This window comes from Arachis hypogaea, chromosome 13 (assembly GCF_003086295.3).
Source record: "Arachis hypogaea cultivar Tifrunner chromosome 13, arahy.Tifrunner.gnm2.J5K5, whole genome shotgun sequence".
NCBI lineage: Eukaryota > Viridiplantae > Streptophyta > Magnoliopsida > Fabales > Fabaceae > Arachis > Arachis hypogaea.
This window is the reverse complement of record NC_092048.1, coordinates 47,037,414-47,058,163: the sequence shown is the minus strand read 5'-3', so window position 1 is coordinate 47,058,163 and position 20,750 is coordinate 47,037,414. Positions and strand designations below refer to the sequence as shown.

Genomic DNA, 20,750 nt, shown 5'->3' with positions numbered 1-20,750 from the left:
ATATTCTTGGAAGTTGATTTATTTTGACTAAGTACTTGCATCCATTTAGATAGATTACATTTAGATAAATACATTTAGATAGGTTGCATTTAGTTAGTTTACATTTAATAATTGTTGATACCCTTTGTCTCTTTCTTGGTTTAGCATGAGGACATACTTGGTTTAAGTGTGGGGAGATTTGATGCACCACTATTTCGTGGTGCATTTTATGCTGAATTAAGTGGATTTTATCAACTTTTCTCACATTTATTCTATGAAATGGCATGGTTTCATGAATTCTCCCTTAATTTGTGCTTAAGTGTGAAAACATGCTTTATAGGCCCTTAATTGGTTAATTTTAATTCACCTTTGATTCCACTAGATGCCTTGATGTGGTCGTTGGTGAATTCAGGTTGAAAAGATTAGGAATGGATCAAAGAAGTGAAGAGAAAAGCATTCAAAGTGGAGAGATCATGGAAAATCAAGGATTTGGAGTGCAATCATCGACACGCACACGTAGAACGACGCGCACGCGTGAATATGAAGTCGCATGGCGATGCGTACGCATGACATGACGCGTACGCGTGGGAAGTAAAAATGCCAATCGACGCGTATGCGTGACCCATGCGTACGCGTCGCAGCTCGCACGTGACCTCATTAAAGTGAAAACTGGGGGTGATTTCTGAGCTTCCCAGGCCCAAATCCAACTCATTTCTGAGCCTATTACATGTAGAATTCAAGAGGAGTCAGGGGGGAGCACATAGTTTAGTTTTCATCATGCTTTAGTTAGTTTCTGGAGAGAGAAGCTCTCTATTCTCTCTAGAATTAGGTTAGATGTAGATTAGGATTTCTTAGATCTAGGTTAAATTCATGCTTTGATTTACTTTTCCTTTCTAATTTCTTATTCCTCTACCTTTGCTTCTCTAGTTTAGTATTTCATTCCTTGTATTTGTTTACCTTGTTGTTGATGCACTCTTGTTTCTTTTATTTTCTTTTAATACAATTTATGTTTGATTTCTTTTATTGTTGATTTGAGTTGTTGTTGTTAATTTCCTTGCAATTAGTAGTTGTAGATTTAAATTTCTTGCAATTTTATCTTGCTTTCCTTTTATGCCTCCCAAGTGTTTGATAAAATGCTTGGAAGGATGTTAGAGTAGATTTTTGTGTTCTTGGCTTGGGATGGTAACTTAGGTGAACTTGAGTTGCTAATGTCCAAGTCTTGATAATTGGTGTCCATTGACTCTAGCTTCCACTAAGTTAATTAGTGAGTGGCTAGGACTTATGGATTAGGATTAGTGTAGCTCATTTGACTTTTCTTCACTTGTTAGAGGATGACTTAATGAGATTGATCCTTACAATTATCATGTTGTGGTTAGTAACAAGGATAAAGATCCTTAACTATCAACCCTTGCCAAGACCTTTTACTATTAGAGTTTCATTTACTTTCTTGTCATTTACCTTCTTGTCTCTTATTCAAAACCCCAAAAATACTTGTCTCATAACCAATAACAAGAACACTTCCCTGCAATTCCTTTGAGAGATGACCCGAGGTTTGTATACTTCGGCTTTTATTTTTATTGGAGTTTGTACTTGTGACAAACAAATTTTTGATTGAGGAATTGTTTGTTGGTTTAGAACTATACTTGCAATGAGAATTTATTTGTGAAATTCTTTACCGACACGTAAAATCCGTTCATCTACTCCCTAACCAATCACACACGCACACGCACACACACACTGCCACTCATCCTTTCCCTAATGATCCACATTCCTTTATTCCTTACCACTTGTTCCCAAAACAAACGTATACCACATCCTCTAAAATTAAACAGAGAGGGAGAAAGGGAACGGCCAGAGGAGGGAAGGAGGAAGGGGAAGAAGAGAATAGGAGGAAGAAGGGAAGTGCTTGGTGGTGGTCTATTCTCCGCCAGCTCCGCCGCCGTTATTGCCGCACAGGAAGGGGAAGAATGACGCGTGTGAGAGGAGAAAGCGATTGTGGCAGAGAAGCACCGTGTGAAAGGGGAGGGAGGTTCTATTGCTACTGCCGCCTTTGATGGAAGTTGTCACCGTAGCTGGGACGGACTGAATAGTGAAGAGGAGGTTTTGTTGATGTTGTTACAGAAAAGAAGGGCGAGACGTGTGAGAGAAAGTGACGCACAGAGGAGGAACCATTCCTCTGCCGCCACCATCACCGGAATCTTTGGTCGCCGCCATCATTAGTGGTGAGTCAGTTACGCCCTAGCCATGAGAACCACTATCTCTGAACCATTGTCGCTCTATAAATACCTTGTATCTGCCTCTGATGTTCTTTGCTATATTGTGTTTGTTGGAGCTTGTCTCAATGGAGCCACTGGCGGGGTGTTGCTGCTGCCGAAACCACCGCAGGTGTTGCTAGGAATCGCTGCTGCCTTGTTTATGTTATAATTAGGTTCAACGTCCATTTGTCTGGGTTAGCCCTTTCCCCTTATTTCTGCTCCAATTGCATGCCCTATTCTGCCAATTTCTTATTAAACTGCTTGTTCTTGTTTTAATTCAACTTTGGTCTGTGCTCCATTTTAAATTACTAGAGCTGTTTCTACCTTTCGATTCCATTGAATTCAAAATATTCATTTGCTGCAACCATGGTCACTGCTGTGGGAGCTAACGCTACCTGTCCTGGTTGTGCTGAGATGTAGTGCTGCTGCTTTCTTGGCTGAAACAGTTGCGTGACTAGTAGGGGTCTAGCCAGCTGTCTCACCGCAATTCTGTCTCTGGTTTCTTGTAATTGCGACATCGAGGTAGGGGGTTTAATTTAAATGGTTTTAATTTAAGAATGCCTACAAAGTTTATTGAATAACTACAAATAGGATTAATAGCTGTGAATAATTGATTGATTATATGAATATTGGATTGTGGTTACGATTGTGTTTGGTGTTGTGATTGAATTGAATGTAACTATGTGTGGTAGATGATTGAATTATTGATTGTTGACTGTTGAAATAGTTGTTTGGTATATTGCTATGGCAGTGAGAGTGACTCGAGACTAGTTGAGAATTGTGGTTTTAACTGATTATGTATAATTGGTTGAGGCTGAGATAATCATTCGATATATTTGATATTGAATTGAGAATTGTTGAAGGATTAGGACCTAAAAGACTAAACTATTGTTAAGAATCTGATTTTCAAAATAGAATGGTAACTTTGAGGACGACCCAGTAATTTGCTAATGATCGAAATAGTGTGAGATTAAAACCTGAGTAAACTTTAGTAAGTGTAATTGTTAAGATTCAATTTTGAAGGTTTCGTATTAGCTGGAACATTAGTTATGATTTTTCAAAGTTAAATCGTTGGATCTGATTTTCTGCATTATTTTAAATAAAGTTAGAAAGTTTGAAAAGCTATAACTAATTCTGTGATGATCGAAATTATGCAGGACTAAGTATGGATTAAACTTGGGAATGTATAGAGATGGACTGGAAAATTTGAGGCATTTTTGTTAAATACACAATTTATGGCGAATTTTTAAAGTTAGGTCGATAACTCTGTCCTGTAGCAGAAAAGTTCGAATAGGGCAGCAACTTGTTTGTCTTGCTGCGATTCCTACAAGCTGAGTTTTGGGGTGAAACCAATTTTATTTTAAATTTGATTAACTTGGTTTATTTTTATAAAACTTCAGAATTTTAGGAGTTGAGGATTGAGAGTTGTGAATTTTTGAAAGTTAATGATTAAAGCTGGAGAGAATCAGTTTTCAGCAAGTTATGTAACAACTTCCAATACTTGTAACTCTTAGAATTGAATAGAAATCAGGTTGCAACTAAGACACACTTATTTCTAGATAAGTTAGGAGTTTATAAACCGAACTTTAGCCTATTTGAAGTTTTGTTGTAAAAGCTATACAAGTTGAAAGATACTAAGCTTGTTGGTTTCTAAAACATATTTTGACTTATTTTTACCTAACTTTTAGATTATATAACTTCTTTATTAAAAATGATATTGACCTGGAAGCAATTGAGAAAGAAATTTGGATAAGTTAAGTTTAACCATATTAATTCTAAAGGTGGTTGGATTTAATTTGTATTTTATATAAAATTTTGAATGTTGTATGCTGCTGTTGTTTTCTGATTTTTAAGGCACTGCAGAGCAGTCACAGTTTTGCTTCTATTTCCGAAGCTAGAGTAAGCGAAAAATTATGATTTTTGATTTAATAAAAAGCTTAATTCGAGACGGTCGCATAGATATAAAGTTTGTGCAATTCCGAATTCATTTGATATTTTAAAAATAAAATGGAAATCAGGCTGCCAAGTTGTTTTGGTGATTACCTTGGATATGGAATTTGAGAGATAGATTTTCTATAACATCAAATATTTTTAAGAATATATTGTTATAAAAATTGCTGATAAAAGGCTGGTAAAATGTTGAGGAAGAGAAAACCTGTAAGGGTGGTTAAGTCCTATTTTCAGAGAAGATTATGTCCAAATTTTTATAAAAGTATAAGGACTTAATCAAGATAAATATTTAAGACTTGTTTAATGATAATAACTTCAATGATTCTTTTGAGAAAAGATATTTGGTTTATTAAGTTGTTGGCAAGGACGTGGGTTTTATCTCGCTTGCATATTTACAATTACAAAAGAGTAAAGAGATAAAGAGAAAAGAGTAATCAGAGCAGAGTAAAGAAATGTAGAGAAAAGAGAAATCAGAGCAGAGTAAAGAGATAAAAAGAGAAGAGTAATATAATAAAGAGATATTTGTATGTATATTAGTTGCTTGAGGCAACCCAGAGCTAATATAATAAAGAGATATTTGTATGTATATTAGTTACTTAAAGCAACCCAGAGTTTCGGTAGGGAAACTAAGTTACCTGCAGCCATTTTTCCGTTTCTCCAGAGCAGAGCAGAGCAGAGTATATATATATTTTTCTGCAGAAAGCAGAGGCTATCTCAAATGAGCGGCTATTATTATATGCGCATTTAATTAGGAAACGGAAAATCGTATCCGGAAAATTGTGGATTACTCGTGACCGGATAAATGTCAGGATTGTGGGCAGCCAACCGACACATGAGCTCATGGCCTGTACTAGGACTAGACATTCATCATATACATCTATGTGACATTGTTTGGGTGTGTATATTGTAATTGGTTTGTCTGTGTGAATAATTCTATTTAACTGCTAATTGCTATACTTGATGTAATTGCTCTTGATTGTGCTTGAACCTCATTACTTGTGTTTGTAATTGATTATTTGGATGTTGATTGAATTGCTTGGGCCTAAGGCCGGGACTGGTTTGTCTTTGAAGTTTACTAAAGTATGAAAGATTAAGCTGGTTCAGCATAGACTTAATGAACCTATGCATGGAACAAATTAGTCCTTTATACAGTCTAGGAAAACTTGTAAGGGTTTTATAAAGGAAAATATGGGTTTAGGATTTTGGATAATTAAATGATGCTTTTAAAGAAGGTTTTGGATTTTGAAAGTTAAACCGTTGGTTTTCAAAAGGATTCATAAGGCAAATGAAAATAGTTTTATTTTAAATATCTCAGAACGAAATTAACTATTTGCACTTGATTCTTTACTTTCACTGCATTCTCTACCTCTACTGAGAACTTGTGGTTTGGTTCTCACCCCCAAATTTTCACCCTTTTAGTGACACAGGTTTGAAGATGCAATATGAAGCTGCAAGTGATTAATAGGCTTTCTTTGTGATTTTAATTGCTTTTATAGAGTCCCCTCGCTATTGTCCCTTGAGATTTTGGTTACACAGAGGGTTAGGTATGGTACACTGTATTTGAGTTTCATTTGATTTCTTTTGTATAACACTTATTATTAATAGTATTTATGTGATTATTATTTGTTGGAAATCTTTGAATAATGACTTTAATGAATAAAAAACAAAATTTTCCGGTATTTTCTTAAAATAGAAAAGCGAAGTCGATACAAAGGCTTAGTTATTAAGTAGTTAATATTAGAAAATATTACGTAATGTTCTTTCTAGTAGAAATTCCCTGACTTAAGCAAGGCATTTTGCTGGAAGGGATGTTACATACTCAACCCCTAAGCTAAATATGAAAATATACTCCATAATCAAAGTAAACATTTGATGACTTACATCATCTACCTCTTTCTCTCATCTAAAAGGACCAGAGAATTGATGAATTCTCATCAATTGATGCAATTACATGAACTATATGATGAAATTATGCGACATTGCTTTGAAATGAGTCTTGTTTGAATTTCAGGTGAAAAGAGCAACAAAAGAGGAAGAAAGCAAGAAAAAGGAGCTGGGCGTGTGTGCTGGGCGTGCCACTTGGTACAAACGCCACTATTTTGACTTGGCGTGGCACGCCAGCTATGGGATGTGGCACGCCAGCTATTGTTTCCAGGGAGCAAGATGAGAAGGATTAATATGGGCGTGGCACACCAACTATATTCCCCAGAAAGAGTCTATGAAGAATTTCAATGGGCATGGCACGTCAGTTACAGTTTCTAGAAGAGACTCCATGAAGAGCTACAATGGGCATGGCACGCCAATGCCAGGCATGACACGCCAGTTGTCTTTTCCAGAGAGAAATCCCAAGGTTTTACTATGGGCGTGGCACGCCAGGTATTCTGGCCAGAGAAGGGATCTTTGAAGACGTGCAAGGGGCGTGGCATGTCAACATTGGTGTGGCACGCCAGTTCTACCCTCCACAATGGGCGTGGCACGCCAGGTCGAAGGCGTGGCATGTCAGTTCAATTGAGCAGAGGAGAAGGGAAGAAGCATCATTGAAGGCATGCCACTTGGTACTTTGGGCGTGGCACGCCAAGCTTGTGAGTTTAACCATCATCATGGGCGTGGCACGCCAGTTCACCAATCCAGAAAAGGTGCATGAAGCTCCAACAAGGGCGTAGTACGCCAAGTCGAAGGCATGGCACGCCAATACAAACCCCCAAAGAAGAAGGGACAAGGACTCATCGAAGGTGTGCCACTTGAGACTTTAGGCGTGGGATGCCAAGTCAAAGTATCAATGGGCGTGCCACTTAGTGTTTGGGCGTGGCACGCCAACTTTGTTCGCACCATGGGCGTGCCACTTCAGTCCTGGGCGTGGCACGCCAGCTTACTGGACCAGAAGAGAATGACCATGCACCACAATGGGCATTGCACGCCAGTTCAAACTTCCAAAGAAGATATTGGAGACCTTAATGAGGGCGTGGCATGCCAGACCTGGGCGTGGCACGCCAGTACAAGTGACCAGAGAAGAAGAGTGATGAGCTTAACAACGGCGTGTGGTGCACGAAATTGTGATCCTTAACAACGGCGCCAAAAACTTGGTGCTCGGAACGTAATTCACACACTTTGTCACAACTTCGCACAACTAACCAGCAAGTGCACTGGGTCGTCCAAGTAATAAACCTTACATGAGTAAGGGTCGATCTCACAGAGATTGTCGGCTTGAAGCAAGCTATGGTCACCTTGTAAATCTCAGTCAGGCGGATTCAAATGGTTATGGAGTTTTAATAATTAAAAGATAAATAACACGTAAAATAAAGATAGAGATACTTATGTAATTCATTGGTGAGAATTTCAGATAAGCGTATAGAGATGCTTTCGTTCCTCCTGAACCTCTGCTTTCCTGCTGTCTTCATCCAATCATTCCCACTCCTTTCTATGGCAAGCTTTGTGTAGGGGATCACCGTTGTCAATGGCTACTTCCCATTCTCTCAGTGAAAATGGTCCAAGATGCGCTGTCACCGCACGGCTATTCATCTGTCGGTTTTCGATCATACTGGAATAGGATTCAATAATCCTTTTGCGTCTGTCACTACGCCCAGCACTCGCGAGTTTGAAGCTCGTCATAGCCATCCCTTCCCGGATCCTACTCGGAATACCACATACAAGGTTTAGACTTTCTGGACCTCAAGAATGGCCGCCAATATTTCTAGCCTATACCACGAAGACTCTGATCTCACGATCAGAAGGCTAAGAGATACACATTCAAGCTTGTTTGCATGTAGAACGGAAGTGTTTGTCAGGCACGCGTTCATAAGTGAGAATGATGATGAGCGTCACATAATCATCACATTCATCATGTTCTTGAGTGCGAATGAATATCTTAGAGAAGAAATAGGCTTGAATTGAATAGAAAAACAGTAGTACTTTGCATTAATTCATGAGGAACAACAGAGCTCCACACCTTAATCTATGGTGTGTAGAAATTCTACCGTTGAAAATACATAAGAACAAGGTCTAGGCATGGCCAAATGGCCAGCCTCCCCAAATGGCATATGAATTCGAAAATAGGGAAAAAGACTCCTAGTACAATAGTAAAGAGTTCTATTTATCCTAAACTAGTTACTAGGGTTATAAAAATAGGTAAATGATGCAGAAATCCACTTCCGAGCCCACTTGGTGTGTGCTTGGGCTGAGCATTGAAGCTTTCACATGTAGAGGTCTTCCTTGGAGTTAAACACCATTTTGTAACCTGTTTCTGGTATTTAACTCTGCTTTGCAACCTGTTTCTGGCGTTTAACTCCAGAATAGGGCAGAAAGCCGGCGTTGAACGCCAGTTTGAGTCATCTAAACTTGGGCAAAGTATGGACTATTATATATTGATGAAAAACCCTAGATGTCTACTTTCCAACGCAATTTAGAGCGCACCATTTAAACTTTTGTAGCTCTAGAAAATTCACTTTCAGTGCAGAGAGGTCAGAATCCAACAGCATCTGCAGTCCTTCTTCAATCTCTAAATCTGATTTTTGCTCAAGTCCCTCAATTTCAGCCAGAAAATACCTGAAATCACAGAAAAACACACAAACTCATAGTAAAGTCCAGAAATGTGAATTTTATTTAAAAACTAATAAAAATATACTAAAAACTAACTAAATCATACTGAAAACTATATAAAAACAATGCCAAAAAGCGTATAAATTATCCGCTCATCACAACACCAAACTTAAATTGTTGCTTGTCCCCAAGAAACTGAAAATCAAATAGGATAAAAAGAAGAGAACATACTATAAATTCCAAAATATCAATGAAACTTAGCTCCAATCAGATGAGCGGGATTAGTAGCTTTTTGCCTCTTGAATAGTTTTGGCATCTCACTTTATCCCTTGGAGTTCAAAATGATTGACATCTATAGGAACTTAGAATTCAGATAGTGTTATTGATTCTCCTAGTTCAGTATGTTGATTCTTGAACACAGCTACTTTATGAGTCTTGGCCGTGGCACTAAGCACTTTGTTTTCCAGTATTACCACCGGATACATAAATGCCACAGACATATAACTGGGTGAACCTTTTCAGATTGTGACTCAGCTTTGCTAAAGTTCCCAATTAGAGGTGTCCAGGATTCTTAAGCACACTCTTCTTTTACTTTGGACCTCGACTTTAACCGCTCAGTCTTAAGTTTTCACTTGACACCTTCACGCCACAAGCACATGGTTAGGGACAGCTTGGTTTAGCCGCTTAGACCAGGATTTTATTCCTTTAGGCCCTCCTATCCACTGATGCTCAAAGCCTTGGATCCTTTTTATTACCCTTGCCTTTTGGTTTTAAGGGCTATTGGCTTTTTGCTCTTGCCTTTTGGTTTAAAGAGCTTTTGGCTTTTTCTGCTTGCTTTTTCTTTTTCTTCTTTTTTTCGCCATTTTTCTTTTCTCTTTTTTTTGCCATTTTTCTTTTCTCTTTTTTTTTTCGCAAGCTTTTGTATTCACTGCCTTTTCTTGCTTCGAGAATCAATTTTATGATTTTTCAGATTATCAAATAACATTTCTCCTTTTTCATCATTCTTCAAGAGCCAACAATTTTAACATTCATAAACAACAATTTCAAAAGACACATGCACTGTTCAAGCATTCATTCAGAAAATAAAAAGTATTGTCACCACATCAAAATAATTAAACTAGTTTCAAGGATGAATTCGAAACCCTGTACTCCTTGTTCTTTTTGTTTTTAGAACATTTTTCATTTAAGAGAGGTGATGGATTCCTAGGACATTCATAACTTTAAGGCATAGACACTTAAATACTAATGATCATGTAATCAGACAAAAACATAAACATAAAGCATAGTAAACGAAAAATAGGAAAATAAGAACAAGGAGATTAAGGAACGGGTCCGCCTTAGTGAGGGTGGCGTCTTCCTCTTCTTGAAGAACCAATGGTGCTCTTGAGCTCCTCTATGTCTCTTCCTTGTCTTTGTTGCTCCTCCCTCATAGCTTTTTGATCTTCTCTAATTTCATGGAGAATGATGGCGTGCTCTTGGTGTTCCACCCTTAGTTGTCCCATGTTGGAGCTTAATTCTCCTAGGGAAGTGTTGGTTTGCTCCCAATAGTTTTGTGGAGGGAAGTGCATCTCTTGAGGCATCTCAGAGATTTCATGGTGAGGAGATTCCCCATGCTCTTGTTGAGGTCCATTATCTCTTGTTTGCTCCATCCTTTTCTTAGTGATGGGCTTGTCCTCTTCAATGAGGATGTCTCCCTCTATGTCAATTCCAGCCGAATTGCAGAGGTGGCAGATGAGGTGAGGAAAGGCTAACCTTGCCAAAGTAGAGGACTTGTCAGCCACCTTGTAGAGTTCTTGAGGTATAATCTCATGAACTTCCACTTCCTCCCCAATCATGATACTATGGATCATGATGGCCCGGTCTATAGTAACTTTAGACCGGTTGCTAGTAGGAATGATTGAGCATTGAATAAACTCCAACCATCCTCTAGCTACAGGCTTAAGGTCCAGTCTTCTCAATTGAACCGGCTTGCCTCTTGAGTCAACTTTCCATTGAGCTCCTTCCACACATATGTCCATGAGGACTTGGTCCAACCTTTGATCAAAGTTGACCCTTCTAGTGTAGGGGCGTGCATTTTCTTCCATCATTGGCAAGTTGAACGCCAGCCTTACATTTTCTGGACTGAAATCTAAGTATTTTCCCCGAACCATGGTAAGCCAATGCTTTGGATTCGGGTTCACACTTTGATCATGGTTCCTAGTGATCCATGCGTTTGCATAGAACTCTTGAACCATTAAGATCCCGACTTGTTGAATGGGATTGGTGAGAACTTCCCAACCTCTTCTTCAGATCTTATGTCGGATCTCTGGATACTCATTCTTTTTTAGCTTGAAAGGAACCTCAGGGATCACTTTCTTCTTGGCCACAATTTCATAGAAGTGGTCTTGATGGACCTTTGAGATGAATCTCTCCATCTCCCATGACTCAGAGGTGGAAGAAATTGCCTTCTCTTTCCTCTTTCTTGAGGTTTCCCATGAATCTCTCCATCTCCCAAACTTAAAGTGTTTGCTCGTCCCCGAGCAAAAGAGGAAAGAAAGAAGGAGAAGAGGAAGAAAAATGGAGGAGAGGGAGAGGGATGTGTATTCGGCCAAGGGGAAGAGAAAGGGTTTGTGGTGTGTGAAAATGAAGAAGGAAATAGGGGTTTATATAGGAGTGGGGGAAGGTTTAGGGTTCGGCCATTAGGGTTGGTTTTGGGAGGGAAAAGAGTTTGAATTTTGGAGGTAGGTGGGGTTTTGGGGAAGAGAAGATGGATGTGAGTGGTGAAGAGTTGATGGGGAAGAGTGATTGAGGTGATTGGTGAAGGGTATTTGTGGAAGAGAGTTATGAAAAGGTGTGAAAATGAGAGAAGAAAAGGTGGGGATCCTGTGGGGTCCACAGATCCAATGGGGTCAAGGACTTAGCATCCCTGCTCCAATTAGGCGTGTAAAACACCCTTAGTATGCATGTCTGGCGTTAAACGCCAGCTTGCTGGTTGTTTTTGGTGTTAAACGCCCAAATGTTGCTTGTTTCTGACGTTTAACGCCAGCTTGATGCTTCTTTCTGGCGTTAAACGCCAGTTTGATGCTTCTTATTGGCGTTTAAACGCCAGTAAGTTCTTCCTCCAGGGTGAGCTGTTTTTAAAGCTATTTTTCATTCTGTTTTTGATTTTTCAGTAGTTTTTGTGACTCCACATGATCATCAACCTAAAAAAACATAAAATAACAATAAAACAAAATATAATTAAATAACATTGGGTTGCCTCCCAACAAGCACTTCTTTAATGTCAATAGCTTGACAGTGAGCTCTCATGGAGCCTCACAGATATTCAGAGCATTGTTGGAACCTCCCAACACCAAACTTAGAGTTTGAATGTGGGGGTTTAACACCAAACTTAGAGTTTGGTTGTAGCCTCCCAACACTAAACTTAGAGTTTGACTGTGGGGGCTTTGGTTGACTCTGTAGTGAGAGAAGCTTTTCATGCTTACTCTCCATGGTTACAGAAGGAGATCCTTGAGTTTTAAACACAAGGTTGTCCTCATTCGGTTGGAGGACCAATTCTCCTCTGTCCACATCAATCACAGCTCTTTCTGTGGCTAGGAAGGGTCTTCCAAGGATGATGGATTCATCCTCATCCTTTCCAGTGTCTAGGATTATGAAATCAGCAGGGATGTAAAGGCTTTCAACCTTTACTAACACGTCCTCTACTAGTCCATAAGCCTGTTTTCTTGAGTTGTCTGCCATCTCTAATGAGATTCTGGCAGCTTGCACCTCAAAGATCCCAAGTTTCTCCATTACAGAGAGTGGCATTAAGTTTATTCCTGACCCCCGGTCACACAAAGCCTTCTCAAAGGTCATGGTGCCTATGTTATAGGGAATTAGGAATTTACCAGGATCTTGTTTCTTTTGAGGTAAAGTTTGCTGAACCAAGGCATTTAGTTCCTTAATGAGCAATGGAGGTTCATCCTCCCAAGTCTCATTACCAAATAATTTGGTATTCAGCTTCATGATTGCTCCTAAATATTGAGCAACTTGCTCTTCAGTAATGTCTTCATCTTCTTCAGAAGATGAATAGTCATCAGAGCTCATGAATGGTAAAAGGAGGTTCAATGGAATCTCTATGGTCTCTACATGAGCCTCAGATTCTTTTGGTTCCTCAAAGAGAAACTCCTTATTGGTCACTGAACATCCCAGGAGGTCTTCCTCACTAGGATTCATGTCCTCCTCCTCCTCTTTGGGTTCGGCCACACCAAGTAAGGTAATGGCCTTGCACTCTCTTTTTGGATTCTCTTCTGTATTGCTTGGGAGAGTACTAGGAGGGGTTTCAGTGACTCTTTTACTCAGCTGGCCCACTTATGCCTCCAAATTTCTAATGGAGGACCTTATTTCATTCATGAAACTTAGAGTGGCCTTAGATAGATCAGAGACTATATTTGCTAAGCTAGATGAATTCTGCTCAGAATTCTCTGTCTGTTGCTGAGTGGATGATGGAAAAGGCTTGCTATTGCTAAACATGTTTCTTCCACCATTATTAAAGCCTTGTTGAGGCTTTTGTTGATCCTTCCATGAGAAATTTGGATGATTTCTCCATGAGGGATTATAGGTATTCCCATAGGGTTCTCCCATGTAATTCACCTCTGCTATTGCAGGGTTCTCATGATCATAAGCTTCTTCTTCAGAAGATGCCTCTTGAGTACTGTTGGATGCAGCTTGCAATCCATTCGGACTCTGAGAAATCATATTGACTTGCTGAGTCAATATTTTATTCTGAGCTAATATGGCATTCAGAGTATCAATTTCAAGAACTCCCTTCCTCTGAGGCGTCCCATTACTCACAGGATTCCTTTCAGAAGTGTGCATGAACTGGTTACTTGCAACCATGTCAATGAGTTCCTGAGCTTCTGCAGGCGTTTTCTTTAGGTGAATGGATCCACCTACAGAATGGTCCAATGACATCTTTGATAATTCAGACAGACCATCATAGAATATATCCAGGATGGTCCATTCTGAAAGCATGTCAGAAGGACACTTTTTGGTCAGTTGCTTGTATCTCTCCCAAGCTTCATAGAGGGATTAACCTTCTTTCTGTTTGAAGGTTTGAACATCCACTCTAAGCTTGCTAAGCTTTTGAGGAGGAAAGAACTTGGCTAAGAAAGTCGTGACCAGTTTATCCCAAGAGTTCAGGATATCCTTAGGTTGAGAGTCCAACCATATTTTAGCTCTATCTCTTACAGCAAACGGGAAAAGCATAAGCCTGTAGACTTCGGAGTCAACCCCATTGGTCTTAACAGTGTCACAGATTTGCAAGAATTTAGTTAAGAACTGAAAAGGATCTTCTGATGGAAGTCCATGAAACTTGCAGTTTGGTGTGCGAAATCGTGATCATTTAAGGTTGGGTTTGGGAGGGAAATTATTTTGAATTTAAAAGTAGGTGGGGTTTTTGGGGAAGAGAGTTGTGGAAAGGTGTGAAGAAGAGAGAAGAAGTAGGTGGGGATCTTATGGGGTCCACAGATCCTGAGAGAATCCTATGGGTCCACAGATCCAGTGGGGCCAAAGACTTAACATCCCTGCTCCAATTAGGCATGTAAAACGCCCTCTGTAGGCAATCCTGGCGTTTAACGCCAGATTGCAGCATGTTTCTGGCGTTGAACGCCAGTATGGTGCATGTTTCTGGCGTTAAACGCCAGTCTGATGCTTGTTTCTGGCGTTTAACGCCAGCTTTCCTCTGGGTGCAATCCTGGCGTTTAAACGCCAGACTGCTGTTTGTTTCTGGCATTTAACGCCAGTTTCATGCTCTGTTCTGGCGTTAAACGCCAGCCAGATGCTCCTAACTGGCGTTTAAACGCCAGTAAGCCCTTCCTCCAGGGTGTTCTGTTTTCAGTGCTGTTTTCCATTCTGTTTTCGATTTTTTAGTAGTTTTTGTAACTCAATTGATCATCAACCTAATAAAACATGAAATAACAAAGAGAAAATAAAATAAAAAATGATTAAATAACATTGGGTTGCCTCCCAACAAGCGCTTCTTTAATGTCAATAGCTTGACAGTGAGCTCTCATGGAGCCACACAGATAATTAGAGCAAGGTTGGAACCTCCCAACACCAAACTTAGAGTTTGAATGTGTGGGTTCAACACCAAACTTAGAGTTTGGTTGTGGCCTCCCAACACCAAACTTAGAGTTTGACTGTGGGGGCTTTGGTTGACTCTGCAGTGAGAGAAGCTTTTCATGCATCCTCTTCATGGTTACAGAAGGAGATCCTTGAGTTTGAAACACAAGGTTGTCCTCATTCAGTTGAAGGACCAACTCTCCTCTGTCCACATCAATCACAGCTCTTGCTGTGGCTAGGAAGGGTCTTTCAAGGATGATGGATTCATCCTCATCCTTTCCAGTATCTAGGATTATGAAATCAGCAGGAATGTAAAGGCCTTCAACCTTTACTAACACATCCTCTACTAGTCCATAAGCCTGTTTTCTTGAGTTGTCTGCCATCTCTAATGAGATTCTGGCAGCTTGCACCTCAAAGATTCTCAGTTTCTCCATTACAGAGAGTGGCATGAGGTTTATCCCTGATCCAAGGTCACATAAAGCCTTCTCAAAGGTCATGGTGCCTATGGTACAAGGTATTAAGAACTTTCTAGGATCCTGTTAATTCTGAGGCAATCTTAGTTGATCCAGATCACTCAGTTTATTGGTGAGCAAGGGAGGTTCATCTTCCCAAGTCTCATTACCAAATAATTTGGTATTCAGCTTCATGATTGCACCAAGGTACTTGGTAACTTGCTCTTCAGTGACATCTTCATTCTCTTCAGAAGAAGAATACTCATCAGAGCTCATGAATGGCATAAGGAGGTTCAATGGAATCTCTATGGTCTCCAGATGAGCCTCAGAGTCCTTTGGTTCCTTAGAGGAAAACTCCTTATTGATCTCTGGACGTTCCAGGAGGTCTTCCTCACTGGGATTCACGTCCTCTCCCTCCCTTGAAGGTTCGGCCATGATGATCAATTCAATGGCCTTGCACTCTCCTTTTGGGTTTTCTTCTGTATTGCTTGGGAGGATACTAGGAGGGGTTTCAATGATCCTTTTACTCAGCTGGCCCACTTGTGCTTCCAAATTTCTAATGGAGGACCTTGTTTCATTCTTGAAACATAGAGTGGCCTTAGATAGATCAGAGACTATGTTTGCCAAGCTAGATGGGGTCTACTCAGAACTCTCTGTCTTTTGCTGAGTGGATGATGGAAAAGGCTTGCTATTGCTAAACCTGTTTCTTCCACCATTATTAAAGCCTTGTTGAGGCTTTTGTTGATCCTTCCATGAGAGATTTGGGTGATTTCTCCATGAAGGATTATAGGTGTTTCCATAGGGTTCACCCATGTAATTCACCTCTGCTATTGCAGGGTTCTCAGGATCATAAGCTTCTTCCTCAGAAGATGCCTCTTGAGTACTGTTGGATGCAGCTTGCATTTCATTCAGACTCTGAGAAATCATATTGACTTGCTGAGTCAATATTTTATTCTGAGCCAATATGGCATTCAGAGTATCAATTTCAAGAACTCCCTTCCTCTGAGGCATCCCATTACTCACAGGATTCCTTTCAGAAGTGTACATGAACTGGTTATTTGCAACCATGTCAATGAGTTCCTGAGCTTCTGCAGGCATTTTCTTTAGGTGAATGGATCCACCTACAGAATGGTCCAATGACATCTTTGATAATTCAGACAGACCATCATAGAATATATCCTGGATTGTCCATTCTGAAAGCATGTCAGAAGGACACTTTTTGGTCAGTTGCTTGTATCTCTCCCAAGCTTCATAGAGGGATTCACCTTCTTTCTGTTTGAAGGTTTGAACATCCACTCTAAGCTTGCTAAGCTTTTGAGAAGGAAAGAACTTGGCTAAGAAAGCCGTGACCAGCTTATCCCAAGAGTTCAGGATATCCTTAGGTTGAGAGTCCAACCATATTCTAGCTCTATTTCTTACAGCAAACGGGAAAAGCATAAGCCTGTAGACCTTGGAGTCAATCCCATTGGTCTTAACAGTGTCACAGATTTGTAAGAATTCAGTTAAAAACTGAAAAGGATCTTCTGATGGAAGTCCATGAAACTTGCACTTTGGTGTGCGAAATCGTGATCATTTAGGGTTGGGTTTGGGAGGGAAATTATTTTGAATTTAAAGGTAGGCGGGGTTTTTGGGGAAGAGAGTTGTGGAAAGGTGCGAAGAAGAGAGAAGAAGTAGGTGGGGATCCTGTGGGGTCCACAGATCCAGTGGGGCCAAGGACTTAAATCCCTGCTCTAATTAGGCATGTAAAACGCCCTCTGTAGGCAATCCTAACGTTTAACGCCAGATTGCAGCATGTTCCTACCGTTAAACGCCACTTCCATGCTTGTTTTGGGCATTCAACGCCAGTCTGTAGCATGTTTCTGGCGTTGAACGCCAGTATGGTGCATGTTTCTGGCGTTAAACGCCAGTCTGATGCTTGTTTCTGGCGTTTAACGCCAACTTTCCTCTGGGTGCAATCCTGGCATTTAAACACCAGACTGCTGCTTGTTTCTGGCGTTTAACGCCAGTTTCATGCTCTGTTCTGGCGTTAAACGCCAGCCAGATGCTCCTTACTGGCGTTTAAACGCTAGTAAGCCCTTCCTCTAGGGTGTTCTGTTTTCAGTGCTGTTTTCCATTCTGTTTTCGATTTTTCAGTAGTTTTTGTGACTCCACATGATCATCAACCTAATAAAACATGAAATAACAAAGAGAAAATAAAATAAAAAATGATTAAATAACATTGAGTTGCCTCCCAACAAGCGCTTCTTTAATGTCAATAGTTTGACAGTGAGCTCTCATGGAGCCTCACAGATAATCAGAGCAAGGTTGGAACCTCCCAACACCAAACCTAGAGTTTGAATGTAGGGGTTCAACACCAAACTTAGAGTTTGGTTGTGGCCTCCCAACACCAAACTTAGAGTTTGACTGTGGGGGCTTTGGTTGACTCTGCAGTGAGAGAAGTTTTTCATGCTTCCTCTCCATGGTTACAGAAGGAGATCCTTGAGTTTGAAACACAAGATTGTCCTCATTCAGTTGAAGGACCAACTCTCCTCTGTCCACATCAATCACAGCTCTTGCTGTGGCTAGGAAGGGTCTTCCAAGGATGATAGATTCATCCTCATCCTTGCCAGTATCTAGGATTATGAAATCAGCAGGAATGTAAAGGCCTTCAACCTTTACTAACACATCCTCTACTAGTCCATAAGCCTGTTTTATTGAGTTGTTTGCCATCTCTAATGATATTCTGGCAGCTTGCACCTCAAAGATTCTCAGTTTCTCTATTACAGAGAGTGGCATGAGGTTTATCCCTGATCCAAGGTCACATAGAGCCTTCTCAAAGGTCATGGTGCCTATGGTACAAGGTATTAAGAACTTTCCAGGATCCTGTTTCTTCTGAGGCAATCTCAGTTGATCCAGATCACTCAATTCATTGGTGAGCAAGGGAGGTTCATCTTCCCAAGTCTCATTACCAAATAATTTGGCATTCAGCTTCATGATTGCACCAAGGTACTTGGCAACTTGCTCTTTAGTGACATCTTCATTCTCTTCAGAAGAAGAATACTCATCAGAGCTCATGAATGGCATAAGGAGGTTCAATAGAATCTCTATGGTCTCCAGATGAGCCTCAGAGTCCTTTGGTTCCTCAGAGGAAAACTCCTTATTGATCTCTGGACGTCCCAGGAGGTCTTCCTCACTGGGATTCATGTCCTCTCCCTCCCTTGCAGGTTCAGCCATGATGATCAATTCAATGGCCTTGCACTCTCCTTTTGGGTTTTCTTCTGTATTGCTTGGGAGGGTACTAGGAGGGGTTTCAATGATCCTTTTACTCAGCTGGCCCACTCGTGCTTCCAAATTTTTAATGAAGGACCTTGTTTCATTCATGAAACTTAGAGTGGCCTTAGATAGATCAGAGACTATGTTTGCCAAGCTAGATGGGGTCTACTCAGAACTCTCTGTCTTTTGCTGAGTGGATGATGGAAAAGGCTTACTATTGCTAAACCTGTTTCTTCCACCATTATTAAAGCCTTGTTGAGGCTTTTGTTGATCTTTCCATGAGAGATTTGGGTGATTTCTCCATGAGGGATTATAGGTGTTTCCATAGGGTTCACCCATGTAATTCACCTCTACTATTGCAGGGTTCTCAGGATCATAAGCTTCTTCCTCAGAAGATGCCTCTTGAGTAGACTCTTGAGTACTGTTGGATGCAGCTTGCATTCCATTCAGACTCTGAGAAATCATATTGACTTGCTGAGTCAATATTTTATTCTGAGCCAATATGGCATTCAGAGTATCAATTTCAAGAACTCCCTTCCTCTGAGGCGTCCCATTATTCACAGGATTCCTTTCAGAAGTGTACATGAACTGGTTATTTGCAACCATGTCAATGAGTTCTTGAGCTTCTGCAGGCGTTTTCTTTAGGTGAATGGATCCACCTGCAGAATGGTCCAGTGACATCTTTGATAGCTCAGACAGACCATCATAGAATATATCCTGGATTGTCCATTCTGAAAGCATGTTAGAAGGACACTTTTTGGTCAGTTCCTTGTATCTCTCCCAAGCTTTATAGAGGGATTTACCTTCTTTCTGTTTGAAGGTTTGAACATCCACTCTAAGCTTACTAAGCTTTTGAGGAGGAAAGAACTTGGCTAAGAAAGCTGTGACCAGCTTATCCCAAGAGTTCAGGCTATCTTTAGGTTGAGAATTCAACCATACTCTAGCTCTGTCTCTTATAGCAAACAGGAAAAGCATAAGCCTATAGACCTCGGGATCAACCCCATTGGTCTTAACAGTATCACAGATCTGCAAGAATTCAGTCAAGAACTGAAAAGGATCTTCGGATGGAAGTCCATGAAACTTGCAATTCTGTTGCATCAGAGAAACTAATTGAGGTTTAAGCTCAAAATTGTTTGCTCCAATGGCAGGGATTGAGATGCTTCTTCCATGTAAATTGGAATTAGGTGCAGTAAAGTCACCAAGCATCCTCCTTGCATTGTTATTACTTTCGGCCATATCTTCTTCTTTTTCGAAAATTTCTGTCAGATTTTCTCTAGAGAGTTGTGCTTTAGCTTCCCTTAGCTTCCTCTTCAGAGTCCTTTCAGGTTCAGGATCAGCTTCAACAAGAATGTTCTTATCCTTGTTCCTGCTCATATGAAAAAGAAGAGAACACAAAAGAAAATATGGAATGCTCTATGTCACAGTATAGAGATTCCTTTATGTGAGTAGAAAAAGAAAAGAAATTCGAACACAGAAAGAGGGAGAGGGTTCGAATTTTTAAGAAGAAGAGAAGTGTTAGTAGATAAATAAAATAATTAGAAAGAGATGAGGGGGAGAGAATAATTTTCGAAAATAATTGAGAAGAAAAGAAAAATATTTTTGTTTTTAATTTAAAATTAATTCGAAAATTAAGAAAGGAAAATAAAATTAAATTAAATTAAAGTTTAAAACAATTAGTTAATTTAAAAAGGAATTTTGAAAAAGAGGGAAGGGATTTTCGAAAATTAGAAAGAGAGAATTTGTTAGGTAGTTTTGAAAAAGATAAGAATCAATCAAAAAGTTAAGTAGTTAATTGAAAAAGATTGGAAAATCAAATTTGAAAAGATAAGAAGTTAGAAAAGATTTTGAAATTGATTTTGAAAAAGATATGATTGAAACTTAATTTGAAAAAGATTTAAAAAGAAATTTGAAAAGATTTAATTTTTGAAATCAAAGTTGATTACTTGACTAACAAGAAACTAAAAATATATGATTCTAGAGTTTAAAGATTGAACCTTTCTTATTAGGCAAGTAACAAACTTAAAAATTTTGAATCAATCACATTAATTTTGAAAATATGAAATAAAAATAAGAAAAAGATTTTGAAAATAATTTTGAAAGTTTCGAAATTTATAAAAGAAAAATGAAAAAGATTTGATTTTTGAAAAAGATTTGAAAAAGATAGAATTTTTAAATTGAAAATTTGATTTGACTCATAAGAAATAACTAAATTTTAAAAATTTTTGACTAAATCAAATCAAATTTT

The 20,750-nt window shown here is 39.6% G+C and overlaps 3 non-coding genes across 3 annotated transcripts; all 3 read left to right on the top strand.

Annotated features, from left to right (window-relative positions):
• Nucleotides 1-13,706: 13,706 nt before the first annotated feature.
• On the top strand, nucleotides 13,707-13,814 carry LOC112739478 (small nucleolar RNA R71). Its single transcript, XR_003170415.1, has one exon. It is a non-coding gene; the product is annotated as a small nucleolar RNA R71 (small nucleolar RNA).
• Nucleotides 13,815-16,450: 2,636 nt separating this feature from the next.
• Nucleotides 16,451-16,558, top strand: LOC112738528 (small nucleolar RNA R71). Its single transcript, XR_003169485.1, has one exon. It is a non-coding gene; the product is annotated as a small nucleolar RNA R71 (small nucleolar RNA).
• Nucleotides 16,559-19,240: 2,682 nt separating this feature from the next.
• Nucleotides 19,241-19,348, top strand: LOC112738701 (small nucleolar RNA R71). Its single transcript, XR_003169646.1, has one exon. It is a non-coding gene; the product is annotated as a small nucleolar RNA R71 (small nucleolar RNA).
• Nucleotides 19,349-20,750: the final 1,402 nt, after the last annotated feature.